We start from the raw sequence: 19,110 nt of genomic DNA, 5'->3' as shown, positions 1-19,110 counted from the left end.
GGTCTGACCCCTCCCCCTTAGTCTTATGGTAGTCAACCATGACCTTGATTAATCATTGTCATGCCACCCACAGCATCAAGAAAGGAAGGAGCTCTAACTGCATCCTCCTGCAATCTCCACTTTCACTAGGAAAAAAAAAAAACAGAAAAGTTTTGCCAAACCTCAATGCTATAAATCCATACAAAAAAAAAAATATGTACATAAATCTAAAAAGCATTCTCAACATCTCCATCACACACTTAAAATCAAGAGTCTTCATCACATATACTGTAAAACATGAAATTTTCGCGGCATGAAATTTTCGCGAGTTGCCTCTAACATTCAATGCATATAGTTTAGACAAGAACTTTCACATGCATTCTAATTTCGCGAATCTTGGCTCTCGCAAAATTAAAATGCACGCGAACATTCGTTTTACAGTATGCTACATGTGAATATTACATGAATGAATCTCACACGGAAACTTTGCTTTTCATAAAAGCTAATCTTTGCTACCATTACAATGACAATCTTTACATTACATTGTAAGTCTAAACACACACAACTTGCAACATGCTTCACACACACCAGGATTTCAATGAACTAAATGGATACTCGACTAGGATACTGACCTAAGTGCACAAAATCTTAAATTCCACATCAGGGATCTCGCCAGCGTATATCACCCTTGTCGGCCCCGACAAGCGTGCGGTTTGATGAAGCAATTGCCGACAAGGGTAAAACTTGCCGACAAGGGTAACACCACGCGTGAACTTGCCGACAAGGGTAACTTGCTTGACGAGCTAAGTTCGGACCAATTTCTCGCCTTTTTCAGTCTTTATTATCTGGCTAGAAAAGAAGCTAGATGTTGAAAGCAGCAGCAGTTTACATACTTATACAAGCGCAAAAATTTACCCACGCAGTCACCGCACCGATCACAACAACGCGGCTCAACAGAGCGACGTACTACCTCCCTGCTGATACACACCACATCACACACTTGCTCACCACATGCGCTCTGATTTGGGATCCACACACACATGCACAAGCACCCAGCCGGCCACTTATCCAGCCGCGTGCGTGTACAACGCTACAGTGTATTGTGAGAGGGAGAGAGAGGACGGGAAGAGAGGGTCGGAGGCCGAGGGAGGCTGAGGAAGGCTGACACGTGCTCGCTTGTTGTCACGCTTGTTGTCGGGTTACGCAAAAACAAACGATATGAAATGCATGCCCCCCTCCGCCAAAGGTTGTATTTTTTTTTTTCGGCTACTTTGGTTTGTTTGTTAGTTTGTCTGCCTGTCTGTCTCTCTATTCGCAAAATAAGTCAAAATTTGGGAACAGATTAGGATGAAATTTTCAGGAACAGTTGGTTGGTAAAATGGTGCAAGGAACAGATGATTAAATTTTGATAGTGAGCAGGATTTAAATTATAATACCACCGAAATTCACCGCCAGGATCCAGGATCTTTAGACTTTGTTTCGTATATTTGAAAGGATTCGTATCAATTCTTTAGGAAGCTGGCCGTCGGCAATGACGCAAAATTAGATGCGTTCAAAGCATTGCCGCAGAGAGAAAATTAACTCCATTTTTCGTTAAAAAAGAAAAGAAAAAAGAACGTCCGATGGAGTAAGCAAATGCAAATTGTTATTTAGGTTTTGGTAGTTTCAGTGGGTTATTTTTTTTTAATCTAAAAAGCCATGCGTTCCATTTTAGCCTTTTCAATTTCTATGGATTTGTAAACGTCATTCGTGAATATTCCATTTTCCTTCTCCGGGCCGAAATTTATAGTAATTCTGTCATGATGGTCTTTCAAGTTCAACGTATACGTAATGCTCCACGTGCTTCTGACTTGGTTTGTTAAAAGGTGGGTTAGGGGGCCTTCATGGGCAGAAAATAAATGATGATCATTCATCAATGTTCCCAGTTGGTTTACATGCTATGTACACGCTGTTTACGACCACTGAAGCAAGGTGGCAGTATGCGCGACATTCTTTATCTGACACCTGGCTTTCGTGGAAATATCATGGAAATTTCCACAAGCCATGATATTTAGTTTCCCCACTGCTTGAGGTCGTGCTTTTTTTTTTATTCTTCATTACGAACATCAATTTGTTCAACTTGAAAAGTGTATATAGATAATTTGCTTTGAGGACGTGTTTCTTTCTTTTTTTTTTTTTTCATTGCAGCATCGGTAACATTTTGTTTTGTTCATCGTCCCTGCATGGCAGGGGTTCATGGGAGGAGAACGATAGGAATGACTGGGGAGAAAATAAACTGAAAGAAGGAAGCATCTTTTGAGCGAGCTGTCTTTGTTTTTCTCTACACCAGCATCAGTTATCGCCACCAAGATTCATTTTTTTTCGTTACTCCGACAGATTAATGATAAAATGATGCTAGATTCTTTATTCTGAAGGTTCGTTAATCCAAAAATGATTAAGAAAAAATGTCCGTTCATTTCACGACGAAGTCAGTTTTGTTATTTCGAACGTTCTGCCAGTGAAATTTCGGAATAAAACGACGGTACAAAACAGCGTGTTTTCGTACTCTAAGGGTCTCTTATTCCGACAGAAGTAGTAATGATGAAATAATAAATTGTAGATTCTTTATTCTGAAGGTTCGTTAACCGAAAATTGAATAAAGAAAAATGTCCGTAAATTTCAAAACGAAATCAGTGCGTCATTTCAAACGTTTTGCCAGTGAAATTTTGGAATAAAACGACTGCTCCAAAATAGTTGCAGTTTTCTTACTCTGAGGGTTCGTTACTCCGACAGATTAATGATAAAATAATGCTAGATTCCCTATTCTGAAGGTTCGTTAATCCAAAAAATGATTAAGAAAAAACGTCCGTTTATTTCACAACGAAATCAGTTTTGTTATTTCGAACGTTTCTGTCAGTGAAATTTCGGAATAAAACGACGGCACAAAACAGCGTGTTTTCGTACTCTATAAGGGTCTGTTATTCCGACAGAAGTAGTAATGATGTAATAACAATAGATTCTTTATTCTGAAGGTTCGTTAACCGAAAATTGAATAAAGAAAAATGTCCGTAAATTTCAAAACGAAATCAGTGCGTCATTTCGAACGTTTTGCCAATGAAATTTGGAATAAAACTGCCCCAAAAACAGTTGCACTTTTCTTACTCTTAGGGTTCGTTACTCCGACAGATTAATGAAAAAATAATGCTCTATTCCTTATTCTGAAGGTTCGTTAATCCAAAAATGATTTTAAAAAAATGTCCGTTCATTTCACAACGAAATCAGTTTTGTTATTTCGAAATTTCAGAATAAAACGACGGCCCCAAACGGTTACAGTTTTCTTTTACTCTGAAGGTTCGTTACTGCGAAAGAATAACGATATAATATACTTTAGATTCTTAATTCTGAACGATCGTTAATCGGAAAACGATAAAGAAGAAATGAAAACGGTTACAGTTTTCTTACCCTCAGGGTTCGTTAATAATGGCAAAATAATACTCTACATTCTTAATTCTGAATGATCGTTAATAGAAAAATTATAAAGGAGAAAATATTCGTTTATATCCAAACGAAATCAGTTTTGTTATTTCGAATGTTCTGCCAGTATAATTTCGGAATACAACAACGGCCCCAAAAGGGTGTTTTCTTATTCAGAAGGTTTGTTTTTCTGAAGCAATAACGATGATAGATGATAGATTCCTTTCTGAAGGTTCGTTGATCGGAAAATAATAAAGAAAAAATGCTTGTTAATCTTCGAACGAAATCAGTTTTATTTTGAACATTCATCTGTAGTACCGACCTTTGGTGTTGTTGCTGTTTTCGATTACAAACCTTCAAAGTACTCAGTAATGAATCGTTTCATTTTATGATTAAACAAACCTTCGGAATAATGATCATCATTACATTTTTGTATGATATCTCTTTGATGTCACGGCCAAACTACCGCAGTACACCCAGAAAGGAAAGTGCAACGATGTCCCGAAAGTTCTCGATCGCTTCTCGCGCATCTGCATGCAATAGGCCTACCACGTGGTCGAGCAGACGGCGAGAAAGCAACACGGCGCGCGTTGTTGCGATGCATGCAGAGGCGGCTAATTATTGCAACAGTGAAACAGGAAAGGCCTAAAAGAAATCGGAACCTCCACCATCGGCACCTACTTCTCTTTCATTTATTATTTAGGAACTGCCGCTAACAAAAGGTATGGAGTTTCTGCATTGTTTCTGTGAGAATATGCCCCTCACAACGTTCACTACATCTCCGTGAAAATGTCGCATTTAGTGGCATTTTAGCGGCGATTTATCCGTGTTGTATTGAGCATTAGCGAAGGCTTCCGCGCTTCGCGCGGGAGGGGGAACCCCCCTCCCGTACCCACCCCCAGAACAGCGCGCATAAATGCCGACAAGCGTGAAGAAATTCCTGGCGAGAACCCTGCACATATATATTATCTAAGTTATGAAAATTGATTTTATAAAGGTCATAACTTGGTTTATGGAATGCCCTTTGTGGTAACCATAAAATACTGGTAGTGGCCACTCCACTGTCTACTCAGGCTGAAAAGGATAAATCAAAAAAGATTTAGATCACATGAAATCTACATAACAATAACTATAAGTAAATGCCTCATCTACAGTGTACTCAATATAAGGATGAGTTATTGTCATCAACTATGACATCACCAGTTTGACCAGTCCATATCCACATGGTTTGGTAAAAACAAATTGGTCAAGGGGTCAAAAGAGGGAGGGTCCTTTTTGAGCGTCCAGGATGGGTGAGGGTGAGGGATAAAGGAAGCACAGTAGGTGGAGTCTAGCATCATCAGTTCGGTGGGGCTTCTAGCAGATGATGCGAGTCTTATGTTGCACCATGTTCACAGACTCATGTTGTGAACAGTCTTGGCTGTGTTATATACTATATCTGGGAGTGCCTTTGGCATCCATACTGTGTCAGCTCATTGAATACTCATGCAGATTCATGCTATGATCTCAAACATCACAAATTCCTCCATAAACCTTAAATTTAGTATTTCCTTTTGTTTAACACCTCAACAATTCTGAGAAACAAAACTCTCCAAAGGTACAACCTAGAATAATTTATGCATGTATAACACCCAAGTGCTTTGCATACCTTTTGTCTTCATTTCATTACCATACAGAGGAGATCACAGAATACAATCTTGAGGAACAGACAAACATTGCTGACAAAAAAAGGAAACAAACATTCATTGCATCAAGCGTTATGTAAAGAAGAGATGAACTGAACTGAGCTGATCCAAATGCCATCATCCCTGACAAGAACTACCACATGAAGAAAAATACTCTAGCTATGTCTTGCAGCATGCCTTTCAAAAGCTTGTACACTAATTCCGCATGAATATGGGACTAAATTTTCAGCGTAATCCAACCCATGCTAAACAAGTGTTAAACAATGTTTAAAAAAAAAGCAAGGCCAAACTTTACAGATGACACAATCTAGCCAGGACAGACACATAATGTGCCAATGACTGCGGTTTAGTTGCAAGCTACTCAGACGAGCTGTTACGATCGAAACCTACCTGGCCCACGGCATTAGGCGCCACGCATTGGTAATTATCGGCGGGATTAAGCTGGAGGAGTGAGTAATAACTTGGGTTTATCACCTGGCTTCGTTACCAAGGATAACTTTGCAAAAAAATATGAGCCTCTACAGGGTATCGTCGTACCTAGACAAAGCCAGACGACGAATGGCAGGCAGGGGACGTCTCTGTCAATGCATCATTACACACCTGACGAGAACATACTGCACTTGACAGCTACCATGCCATGTCTCTCACTCTTCACTCTGCAAGCAAAAAAAAAAAAAAAAATGCATCCTCCATGTCACATCATGTTCTCTTCCTAAGTCTCTTTCTATGTACCGCTGTCGATTCCACAACAGGAATCTCACCAGTTTGCATTTCGTATCTTGCTGGAACTTCTTCAAATCACAGCAAAATGTTTGTTAAGTTTGTTCTCGCATGCAAGGACATTCCGCTATCAACACCCACTACAAACAAGTTGTGTTAATAACACTATTTGCTACAGGATCTGACACATAAGTAGGCTGTAATCATACATTCTTAGTTCAACAACTTGCATCTATATGGCATCACGGACGTAAATCTGTTGTTGTTTTTGTTTTTCTGAGGGCACGTTGTAAAGATTTCCACTCAAATGGGCTTACTCTAACAAGCGTTAACGATCTACACAATCTTCTTCCAACTATTTCATTTTTGTGTTTGTTCAGGTAGTTTCTTATCCCGGGGACATTCTGTTTTTCCTTTTTGGTATTTCCTTGCTTCTGACACCATAATCACTAAGAATCTGTGCATAATAACTCTTCCTTGGACTAAAACCCTGTTTTTTGTCAATAAGATGATTTCCTGTTTTACTCTTCACACCACCAGATGGATTTCAAGAAGGAAATCAAATGTATGATAGATAAACTCTGTAGAGTTAAGACCTTCTGCTTCTAAACTAATACAATAAACTTGGCAACAAGAAGGCAATATCTCCCTCTGTAATGACCATGATAAGAACAATGCCAAATCCCATTCTCATCCCCTTTCCCCACCCACCCTCCCGAACTTGACTTGCCAAAAAACATTGAACTACCAGCACACACAAAAAAGAGAAAAGAGAGCGAAGAAGAGAGAAAATGAGTCACTGATATTGTTAATATCATTAATATTTCTCAGGGTAACACCATCTGCTGGGAATAAAACAGAAAGAAGCGAAAAAGGGAAAATAAACTCCAAGGGGAAATATGTTATCTGTTTGTCTACTGGCCTGCAGTAAGAAGTCTGGTGTTAGTTTCCATCAAGGAAGCTGACTTAGCGTCTCATAAAGTTGACTTCACGCACAATTCTTAGCACGCAGAGTTTCACTGGTATCTTTAGTTAGCGTACCTCACACAGATTCAAACCAACAATGTTTCAAGTTCACAAACCTACTTGGGAGTTACTCAAGGTAGCTACTACTGCTTTGGGGCGATTTGTTTGTTTGTTTGTTTGTTTGTTGTTTTTGTTTTGTTTTGTTTTTTTGAGGGGGTGAGGGAGGCTTTAATACCAAAATTAGCATATAATTAGTGGGTGGGAGTTGAAATAGTCTCAGTCACTCAAATATTTTATAAAGATTGTAATGTTTACTACCTTACAGGGATTGTGCACCATGCAGCTTATAATGCGGTTATTTGTATGTATATAATATATAAGATATTGTGATAAACATAACACCCACATACATACCTTATGCTTTGTTTGCCTCACATCCAATGCTGTCAATTTTCAGGAAATCTAAAAAAACATGTGACTTGAATAATATTTTGAAGTATTTGGACATCTAATGTTTACTTTCACATGCCTCCATATCATATTTACATATAATCTTTACAATCTTGAATATCAGCTTTACAACCAGGATGGAAGACATCAACTTTGATTTCACTAAAGTTTGCACTGTAAGTTAACGCTAAATCAGTGTTTGAAGGGGGAAAAAACCCCTGATATTGTAGATTGAAAATTTCTTCTTTTTGGAATATCAAGAAGGCAAGGTACTAGTACCCACTGCAACAGTATTGGTGTGAGATTTGTACTTCTACAAATGAAGTTGATTTCTGGGTTTTTTGTGTTTTAAAAAATGTAGATTTCTTTGGTTTTTGATTATGCCTACAAATATTCAGTTCAGGCTTCCTGACCCTTGCTTTATAACCATCAAGAGCTAGCTTTACAGCCATCAAGAGTTTGCTTTAGACACTCAGAAGTTTCCTGTGGTCCAGCGAAACTTAAAAGTCTGGGCCTAAATATTGTACAAACTTTGAAATTTACTGAGAGGAACAGACAGGCACTGCATGCTGGGAAATCAAGTAAAGTGTTATACAATGACTGCAAAGCTTATCAAGTCGAGAAATCTCTACGTCCTTCCAAGCACATCAGGCCTCTCTTGACCAAATTATGAGCGATGATATATCTGGGTCAATCAAAAATTGCCAAGAAGAGCTCGGGGTCTGGGATGAGTAAAGTATACACTGGGCTAACCATTATATCAATGCATACACGCACACACACGCACACACATACACATACACATACAGACACACACATTGAATGTAGTTTCTATAACAGCCAACATATTTCTTTGAAGTCATAGATACAGAGATCTAATTGAACTAACCACCAGCCTTATATTTTTTTCACCAATTCTTCCTTTCTCATTCCTATAAAAAGAATGCTATACTGCGCTCATAGTAATCATAGGACTATTATTATGATGTACAGTTAGCTTCTGTTCTTCTACCCTATGTAAGCTCATCACACCTTGTCACTGCCTGGGTGTTCAAATTGGCAACTCTGACCTGGGCAGGAATGCTTCCTAAGCCTGCCGCTAGGGTCATAGGTCAAAGCCAGATGCAGTGTAAACAATTTGACGAGCTTTCCTCTAAAAAATAAATGCATGTACTTACACTTGCTCACTTTTTGTCAGTAGTCAGTAGCATCCCATTACAGACCTCTGTTTCCTCACTGTTTGTGTGGTGTTGTGGTTTTTTTTCCCGGTTACAACCATAACATATATTCAAACTCTCATGCTTTCATTTATTCACAACTCTCATATTGATTTTTAGAGAGAAAAAAAAATTACTTCTGAAATGAAATACTACCTTATATTATATTCAATTATGACTGGTCACAAGCATAGTGTATTCATGTGCATTTGAATGTTGATTATGTGTGCATGTAATCATAAATTCACATGTCAGCAAAGCATTGCTTGAAATTCAGGGATTTGATTATTTGTCAACCTGCAAACGCCTTGTAGAGTCATAGAAAGTTAAACTAAAGGATTTACTTCAATGAAAAAGGTGTTTTGAATGTATTTCTTTTTCAAATGCTAGAACACAATCATCAAAAGTTGTGTAAAATGAATCAAGCATGAGGGAAGTCACAATAACTTGAATATCAGTCATTGATTCAATGAGGTACTCTGCAAAAACATAAAATCAGTATCTGATCATGTAAAAGCAAAATATCTATACAGCAAAAAAACATCTGTTGCATACCAGTGGGCACCAAAATTTGATTCACTTTCTTTAATCTATTATGAAGTACACACTTGTCTATTTTATTCAATGTTTAACACCAACAACATTGTGTCAATAAATTATCCCAGTTTTAAAGTTTGGAATAATATTTGAAAAAAAAAAGAAGTTATTGTGATATTTCTTCATAAAAGTAAAGAATACTTCATGTTTAAACTTAGTTTACTTTATATCACCTAGTAAGTCACATGCCAACAACATTCACAGTATGATACATTAAAATGAAAGAGTAATTATCAAGCATCTATTTCAAGGATCTGCTCATCTATCAATACATTTGATTATTTCACAAGTTATTTGCCTTCTTTCATGGATATACAAATCTCAAAATGACTACATCCATTCATATATTTCTATCAATGCATCTATCTTCTGAATCTAAAGAGACACATATTTTGACTTGAATAGCACTTACAATTCTTAACTGCTTTGCTTCAAAAAACAGTCAAGATTTCTCATCAAGATAATGCGTTTCCTACAAAGGGAAAATTTAGTGATGATGATAAACAAATGTTATCATCATTGGAATTTGAATTACACACATCTAGTTTCCATTAGTGTTTAATACTAGTTTTTGACTGTTGTGTAAGTGCTGTCAGCAGTCAGCGGGTTGCTTCACTGGAATATCCGAACATTTTGACCAACATTTAAACCTCGCAGGCTAAAATGACTTTTCGTCACGAGCACATCTCAGCAGCTCATGCCATCATCCTCACCTGAGCTGCAGGGGAACAATGAAGGCAGAATGACGAGTCGCATGATTCAATGCATTCTCAAGGGGCCCATGTCCCTCATGATTGGCTAAATCTAGATTTGATTGATTAGCAACTAATGGGAAATGAACACAACATGGCCAACTCATTAGAATTGTGTCATTCTTTTTTTTCTAGTAAGACATGGACGAAAAAGAACAGAGATGAAAGCAGATTACCTCTGGCTCGAGAGTCGTCGCTTCCTTTGCAGGTCAGTTATATCATTACTGCCGCAGTCTGAGAGCAAGACTACAAACTGCAAACTGAACAAAACTGGCAAGCATTAGTCTGGTGTACAGCCTAGAGAGTTGGACCTGACAGACAATCCTGGGTTTGACAGGGTCACACTTCATTTGGTTTGGACAGAGAGATCTGTGGTTTCCACTTTTTGCTGGTGCTGCACCACGGTGGAAAACATATCATACACAGACAACGATGATGATGATGACAGTGATGACGATGATGATGATGATAATAATGATAATGATGATAATAATGATGATGATAACTATGATGATGATGAAGATGATGATGACAGTGATGAAGATGATGATGACAGTGATAACGATGATGATGATGGTGATAATGATGATACTGATAATGAAGGTGAACATGTTGATGATGATGATGACAATGACTATAGTGATGATGATAATGATGAAAATGATACTCTGCAGGTTGTACTGATGGTAATGTTGATGGTCAATGGGAAAGCTAACATTGCATAAAGTTTACATGTATTATAAGAAATGATGTGATGGTGAATTCCTGCATAGAATCCTACCACTTTTAATGAAAGAAGAAAATAATGTCAAAGGAACATTCCTCATTCCAATTCACTCATGATTGTTAGGCTGCTAATGAATACATCATAATTCCTTGTAATTAGTTTAATTCACACAAAAAAAAAACTGTTACCATTCTGTAACAGGTTTTCCATAAATGACACAATTAAATGAATTGCGAGTTATTTCCTAAATACCAAGGTACTACCAGTGTCTATATGTGAAGTAACAACTACTGAAATTTCTTCTCCAAACTGGCAACACAATGACAGTACTGCTATGGGATATTTTGCTTTAAATCATACATGACAAAGGATCAATTCTGTGATTCATTATCTTGTTTCTGATTGTGAGCTCGGAGGCACACATCTAGATTGACACATGATGACAGTCATTTCAGTCCAAGGTGTGCCAAATGGTTTAGAACATGTTATATTCTATTAAATATACCCATTGGAAATTTTAAAAATGTAATAATTACAAATAAAAAATAGATAAACATTTACTTTTTACTCAGTAAAATTGCTATATACTGTTCTCGATTGCAAGCACTGAATCATTTGCAGGAATGCTATCATGAATCAAAATATTTTTGACTTTGAATGGGAAGTCATTATACCTTCTCTCATCACCCAAGCTGCATTAAAAAAAAAAAAGACTACAGAAGTTATAAATGTACTGTGTATACGTATATCATTTCATGTGTTTGCAAAATTTGATTGTAATCCTTTGGAGGTGATGCAGCACTAGCTATGTGGAGGTTGGGGAACTTCCATCTTTCTACCATCCCATATTCACACCACTCATACATTATGTATGCCATTTCCAAATCATGAATATTTATTGGGATAAAAAGTCTACCCCTTTCAAATCCTACCTCCACCACAAAATTCAAAAGATTCACGACAAAAATCATTTTCTGTATGCCATAATACAATTGTTATCGTAAATTTCATGTCATCTCGGCTGCTTGAAAAATGAAATGTTTTTAATTGATGCCTTTCTTGGTGTGGAGGTTCCCAGGATCGACCCGTAATCTGCCAAGCATTAAGAACACACATACATACATGGTGCATGGTTTGATGTGCGGAGAAGGAAAAGGGGGTGTACAATGCCCCATTCTTTGTGGTCACCAGAGCTGTGAGCTGGGAAATGGGGCACTTCTGTGCTTCTGACTTCAAGCCAGACTAGCTGTGTGTGCACACGCCGAGGCAGCCGATGAGCATGTCGAACACTCAGCTCAACAAACTACCTCAGCACGAGCTGATACTGTATTTTCTTTGCATCATTGTAACAACTCTTCTGAGTTTCATTCAATGAATTTACTACTAGTACATCATCCCCACTAGATGACAAGAACTATGAAAAACATAGAAAATTGAATTGCACATCTTGGTTTTCTCATTTCTGTTGACAAATCAGCAACTTGTCAAATTGGTTGCCCTTAAAATAACAACTCTTGTGATTTCAAAATGTTTTGAGATAGCTGCAGCTAAGGTTCACAAATCTATAAACACTTCTCCCGTTAAGTCTTATATAAATTATATGTTATATTATATATCCAACAACGTTATACAATATCACACTCATAATATGATCTCTTACGTTGTTGCCAGCACAAAGACATTATGAATAACTCCACTTATATCCATGATTTCAATTATTTCTGCTGTATTTTTGCTTCCATAACTTTTCTTTGGCTTTCAGCTCCTTTTCTTCTGAATTTTACCCAGTATCTTACACTTTCCTTACAAGTCACACAAACAGTAACACCCAGTCTAATACAGGTCTAGGTCAAGGTAAAGGAAAAAAATACATGGCTGGCCAACTGAAATTAATACTAAACATAATGCAGATTGATTACACAAGCAATCTTTAGGCATAGTTGTTAGTTTTCTTTACTCTTTCTTGTTTTCTGTTTGTGCAAAAAGACATGGAAGGAAGTGTGATTCAGACAAGTTACAATATCATTCTGTTGAAGCTGTACATCAGTTTAGAAAGTCAAGAATAGATTCTTGCTATGACATCCAAAGATGAATGGAGTACTTTTATACACAGGTTATACAAAAAGCCATAAAAATAGACCAGAATATCAAACATTGTATTAATGGAGTCCTTTAATAAGACTGGAATGTATATGAGTGAGGGAAAATCAGCTTTTTGAAAGCGCATTCCCTCTTTCTTTACAGGTATCTAAATAGAATGTCATGACCCCTCTAAGCTATTCTGTGTAACTAACCACCAACTTATGCAGATTACAAAATTAGAACTCTCTTGACAGCTGACTTTTAACAACTGGTTGGCAACTGTTGCCTGCTCTAATTATAAACTCATTTGCGATTTCAAACTTATACCTTGTAAATTGCCTGAGCATTGCTATAGGCCTATATTAACCATGGCAGCTTAAAGTTGCGAGCAAACAGGCTTGCCAAAATGAACTCTTATTAGCCAAAACTTCAAACACTGTTTTAGTTCACAAACACATCTGACATTTACTCAAACCTGTATCGTAGAATTTCTAAAAATACAGAAAGGAATGTCATTGTACAAAGTGGAAGAATTGTGCACATGTGTTACAAAAGGTACATTCAGTCCACTGAGGAGAGGCAGCAATAAGATTAATATATGTTACAAGAAAATATAATTTGGTTTGTATTATCCATTTAATACACAAACTGGGAGGCACAGCATGCTAAGACTTGATTACTCTTAATCAAAATAGACAAAACAAACCATGCATGCATATATGACTAGACAGCATAAGAGCTACAAATCTGTTTAGGCAAGAATTATGCTAAATTTACAACTACTGCACAGGGCCCTCATATCATATTCCAAGAAAGAGATTTCAAGAACATACTCAGACTATTTTGAATGACGAAAACAAAGTCTTCCCAGTTCAAGGTCTGACATCTGTTCAACTTGATAATATCTTTTTAACACCCCGAGCCCTATCAGTTACCTCATCATTCTTTAAATGAACATACTCGAAATGATGAAACCCACAAAAGGCATCTTTCTTCCAGAGGGACAGAGCAGGTAGTACTAAACTAGTGTAGATTTAGAAATTAGTCACTTGCCTGTTTGACATTTTACATTGATTTGCAGTCACAGTCTTGACTGTAGATTTCTTGGGTACAAACAAGATGAAACAGCTTGAGTAAACTTAGCTAAGCAATTGTAAAAGTAGTTGTAGCAATATCAGCCCATCCTCAATGGGTTAAGGAGTCATTGTTGCTCACTAGCTTCCTATTAACTGACTCAATTATCCACAATGCAACAGTGGATGCTATGATATCTGGGCCCTCCAGAACAATTGACAAAATTTTCCCTTATTACGAAAACCCAAGAAAATCTGCAACTTCATAATAGCTATTGACAAGTCGGAAATATGTTAGAAATAAGCTTTCAAGAAAAAGAAAAGATTTTTTTTTTTCTTTATTGCAAGTCAGCTTCTTAACTGTTATGCAAGAGGCCAGTGTATAGTCAAGATTTTTTTTTAAAGCAATCTGGATTGTAGATCATGCAAACTAGCTCATACTACAAGCAGACCTATTTCTTTAGAAATCATATTTCTCAACAATATTCTACCAAGATATAGAGAAGGCCACCCTGACTAGGCAAAATCATGTCTATAAAGCTTTATATGAAATGACAAACAATAATTAGCCTCAAAATCAATAACCGCATACAAAAACTGCTCATATCCACCCAAAGTAATCTCTTGCATTTTATTATTTCACCTGTTTACACAAGTTTTATTTTCCCAAGAATCGTTCCCAAGTGTGATTCCACTTACAGCTATTTCCTTTTCCTCTCCAGCTCCTCCTCTTTCATTTCAAAAATATTTCCTCTTTCAAATTTGTAAGAGATATAATAACACATGGCCCACATACAACTATCTCCCTGGTGTAGCATGAAGCAATGGGTGGTGATTGCACAGTGAGGTATATGATCACTATTCGCTGGCATTGTTTTTGAAGTAAGTGTCCTCCAGAGTCCATTCTACATCATTTATCACCTTACAATAAAAGCTGTCTGCGGGTGAGGCAAATCACTGGTACGCAGTAAGAAGAAAAAATACACACCGTGATAAAAACGCCAGCGACTTCTTTAGCCCCAGGTACCATTGGTAGGATAGAGACCACCTCTCCCCTGTGACCCTTGACCTTGAAGTTCTAATCAGGCTTGAAGGTGGTCATAGCAACGTAAACCCTAAGCCTTCCACAACAAACTACCTTCTCTTCATCAAGTTTTCCCAGAAGTTTCCACAGTAACACTCTCTTCTTATGTCTGCTGCTCCCACTCTCCCATTCCTTCCTTTCTTCCTTTCTTGTCTCTTCTTTGTCCATTTATTATCCTTACATTAATTTCCAGATCATTGTTTGTGCACTTGATCCCTTGCTTCATAATTAATTCCTTTCATTAATCTAAACTCGACAGCCCATTTAGGATTCAAAACATACATTTTATCAGGGCAAAAAGGTGCCAAATTAATTGGAGAAGGTTCAGTGAAGATGCCCAGGGATTTTCAGGTGCTCTGCTCCGCCCAATCCTATTCTCATTGAAAATTAGTGCCCACAATTATTGCTATCTCTAGCAGTCCACTAGAGGCTAAGCAACGAAGCCTCCACATGATGAATGTTGCAAATATGTGACGATTAACATGCAAAGGTTGTTGCATAGAATCCCATGGATGATTACAACACGCCAAATCACGGTGCTAGATTTATGGACCCCATCAATTGGGGGTTTAATTTGATTTCTGCTCCAAGACAAATTACAAGAACACAGTGTATGAATACAAAATGGGTCTCCTTGGCACACTATTCTCGATCTGGCTTTCACTAATAACAAATGCACTTCAAACATGCAATTTTGTTTTATGCCATTAGTGTAGGCCACAAGAGCACTATATTTCACATTGGACACTGTTTAATATGTACATGCATGACATGTCCAAACTTTTTTCTTCTTTATTGTTCTATTTCGTTGTTCTAGTATTGTGATTTTTGTGCATGCAAATCCTGTTTTTCCACATTCTAAGAAAAACTGCATGCAACAGTCTTTTGGAGTCGCCAGCATTAGTTTAAACATTAGACATTGGAAATTCCCACTCTGGAGTAGGTTATGCTGAAATCGCCCATCAAAACTACTTGTGCCATCCTGCTGAAATCTCCTCAGAAAGACTGCAGTTACACTGGCTGGAACCTTTGAACTGTTGGCAGCTGTCAGGGAAAATCTGTCATATCTATCAAATTTATTTCATAAAATGTTCTCATTCTTCCATAGGCTTCATAAAAAATATCTGAGAATACACTACAGCATGCTTGTTAAGTTAAGGTCTCATATTTGTTTCTTTCTCCTGAATGAAGGAAAATATCCTTTTATGTATTTTACTTCACCAGCCATTATTTGTGAATTGTAGTTGTATTACCCTCCACATGTGTGCTCATTCCTTTATCTTTCCTGAATAAAACCTTTCCTGCAGTGAATGACAACAACCGCTTTGTACAGCTTTAGGAGTGATGGTAGCCCGCTCTTGAGTATGCAGGAACTAAAATGTGTAATACGAGATGATAGGTCAGGTATAATAACCTTGGTTGTTTGGCCCTATTCAAACAATCTGCAAATAAAGCTACTGTCGGCAAGCAAGACTGGGGAACAGCAGAGGCATGCATGTGAGCAGGACTGTGTCACATGACACACTGATGTGGTAGACATCAAATGAAAGCATTCAGGGTTTTATTGCCTGCAGGCAAGAACTCTTTGCAATTAATGTCCTTCTACTCTAAACGTATACTTCACTTATTTAACAGATAGGATTGTAACCAACATAAAGCCCTGTGGAACTGCAACCATTTCTTTCTTAGAGAGTGGCATTTATAGAAACTTTAAAGTGATACAAAAACTTCACTATCAATGAACTGCACTATTTTTTATCAAATTGCAAAGAACATAAAATGAAGTGAATAAAATCTTCATACAAACCAGTAAGAGAGATAAAGAAAAATGTATGATATAAGAATGTAAAATGTATATGTACAGACACGAAGAGTATGTTTCTGACAAATATGAAATAAGCAAGTTTGAGTTAACCTACATGTCACTTCATGAACTTGCATGATAAGTGTGAATGTGTCTTTGCTGACAACTTGCAGTAACAGCAGAATAAAGAGTTTGAGGAATACAGTATAAAGACAATACAGTTATCATCTACTTTTGACTGTTTAATTGGATATAGGGCCTACATGTAGTTATGCCTTTATGCCAGAGAATCTGCTTCTGTCAAAATGGATGACACAGTGAAAACAGACCAGTGTATATTTCAGGTAAATTCACACAAAAAAAGAACCTTATGACCACTCAAATACAAGATTTTATCTCACAATGTAACCAGTGGGAATAAGAAGCAAATAATCTTTTGAATTTATGCCTTTCATGTGTGTGGTTGTCATAAACCTGCTCATTTTGTGCACACACTGATATAATCTTTCTCAGAAGCAGTTTGTGAATCCAAAGAGTTATTAATGTAAGTGATTTTCTCCTGAACAGAGGTTGTTGTGGATATCATTTAAATTAAAGAATAGTCAAATGTTGGTCTCTATGTGCAACAGATACATTTGTAAGTCCACACAATACTACAGACCTTGTCCTTACTCCAGAAATATCAAGGTTAGGGATCTCCTCCCAAACACATGACATTGATTCCAACATTATAACTCAAGAATATTCAAATTCCGGTCTTTACGTGCAACAAGTTATGAGTATCATTTGTATATATGTCCACACAATATAACTAAATGAGAGATTTTATGTTGGCGGACCTAGCAGCCAGTACAAAAAACAGCCTGGATAGTCTCTAGCTCTTAACATTTACTTCCTAGACTATACAGGTTGACCTTTCTCTCATCTGAGACATAACCTCTTCTCTATGCCATAAACTATAATAGAGCATGTATTCTTACAGGTATGAGAAAAAGAGAAAGAGAATAATAGGCATGCTGAAAACTCCAGGGCATTTCAGAAACAAGCTAAAGTGCATGGCATACTCACATTTCAGAGACTTAATGACTTTTGTGTTTCTACAGAAGGTCAGTTTGACACAAACTACCTGCTAACCTGCTAACCTACAGAGCAAATGGCTTTTCCATGTATTTCATTATGCTCCCATAGAATATTGAATATTGACCATTTTTTCAGCAAGGATATGAGTTTTTTGTATCTAATTAACTTTAAATGCTGACATGTTACACTTTGATATTACAAGGAGTACAATCCAAGTGATATAACCAAATGGACCTGTACATATCATAGGCCTATACACAGTCACTGCAGAGGTTGCTCTATACAAAAACCAATACCCACATACTATGTATGTAGGCCTATACATACATTTATCTCATCTGGATTATCACATAAGTTACCCTTGCATATGATAAACAAATTTTTATCCCCTGAAAAAACACAATATTTTCATTTAAAAAAACATACATTCACAAATAAATGTACCTCAAGGTCACAAAAATGCAATAAAGTATACAACACACTCGTGTTGTAAATATGAAATAAAATTGTTACTGCACAGTGGACATATGCTGGCTTCATGTAGTCTTCAGTGATACGTACTATTATTACTGTTTTGTGCTCAATGCAGAATTTATAATCTCTTCAGCTCTAGGGCAGATCAAAGGGCCCTGGGAACACAATACAAACAAATATATCTATATACACATTTTCAAACATTGTATAAATGTGTGTATCATGAATACATGTATATTACGAAAAACTTGCACTCTGCATAAAAAAAGTACTTGCACCCTGCATTTTTAGAAAAAAAAAGTTTTAAAAACCCAAACAAACAAACAAAAAGAAACAAGTGATTTTGAAGAAGTCAACACAATATAGAGAGAGACCTGCTACAGTATTCAAGCTGTGCTGGCACACAAACAGACAACCCTACCACTCACCCTTCACTGTGCGGCACCGACCATAAATCCCACAAAACACCCATCCTCGGGCAAATAACAGAGTTAAAATGTTGAAATCTTTGTCTAAAATGAATGTTCTAGTCTGCATAGAAACCAAATATAGCTTTGTGACAACTTAACTTGCGGTATTGATCACTAGAATTCATAGTACTACTGGTTTCTTCATCTCATTTTTGAATTGTTTTTCTCTTCAAGCAACCTCATTCTGCAATCAAAATTTTGTTCATCTGTCATCATCATTGTTATTCTGAATTAAAAATGTAGGGCCTAAACAAAACATGTAGAAATTCTTATTCAAAACTCCCTCTGGTCTTTCAGCTCAACTTCACACATAATTCTTCACGCAAAATGTATTTTCAGACATTTCTTTCTCACTCACTATCACACTATGCTATGAGTATGAAGTGAACACCATGTAGGATGACCCATTCATTTTCATTTCTGTTCAATATTGCAAGCACAGAAGGGATTAAAATCTCAACCTAGTTATCGACTTTAAATTTCATGTACCGCATTTA

At 37.0% G+C, this 19,110-nt stretch overlaps 1 pseudogene; it reads right to left on the bottom strand.

The window, feature by feature from the left end:
- Nucleotides 1-19,110, bottom strand: part of LOC139727812 (zinc finger homeobox protein 3-like) — a 244,515-nt pseudogene that overhangs the window by 224,376 nt on the left and 1,029 nt on the right.

The sequence above is a fragment of the Diadema antillarum genome, unplaced genomic scaffold (genome assembly GCF_040938485.1).
Source record: "Diadema antillarum isolate AM-2024a unplaced genomic scaffold, OU_Dant_1.0 seq00000153_RagTag, whole genome shotgun sequence".
Lineage (NCBI taxonomy): Eukaryota > Metazoa > Echinodermata > Echinoidea > Diadematoida > Diadematidae > Diadema > Diadema antillarum.
This window is presented reverse-complemented; position numbering and strand designations above follow the sequence as displayed.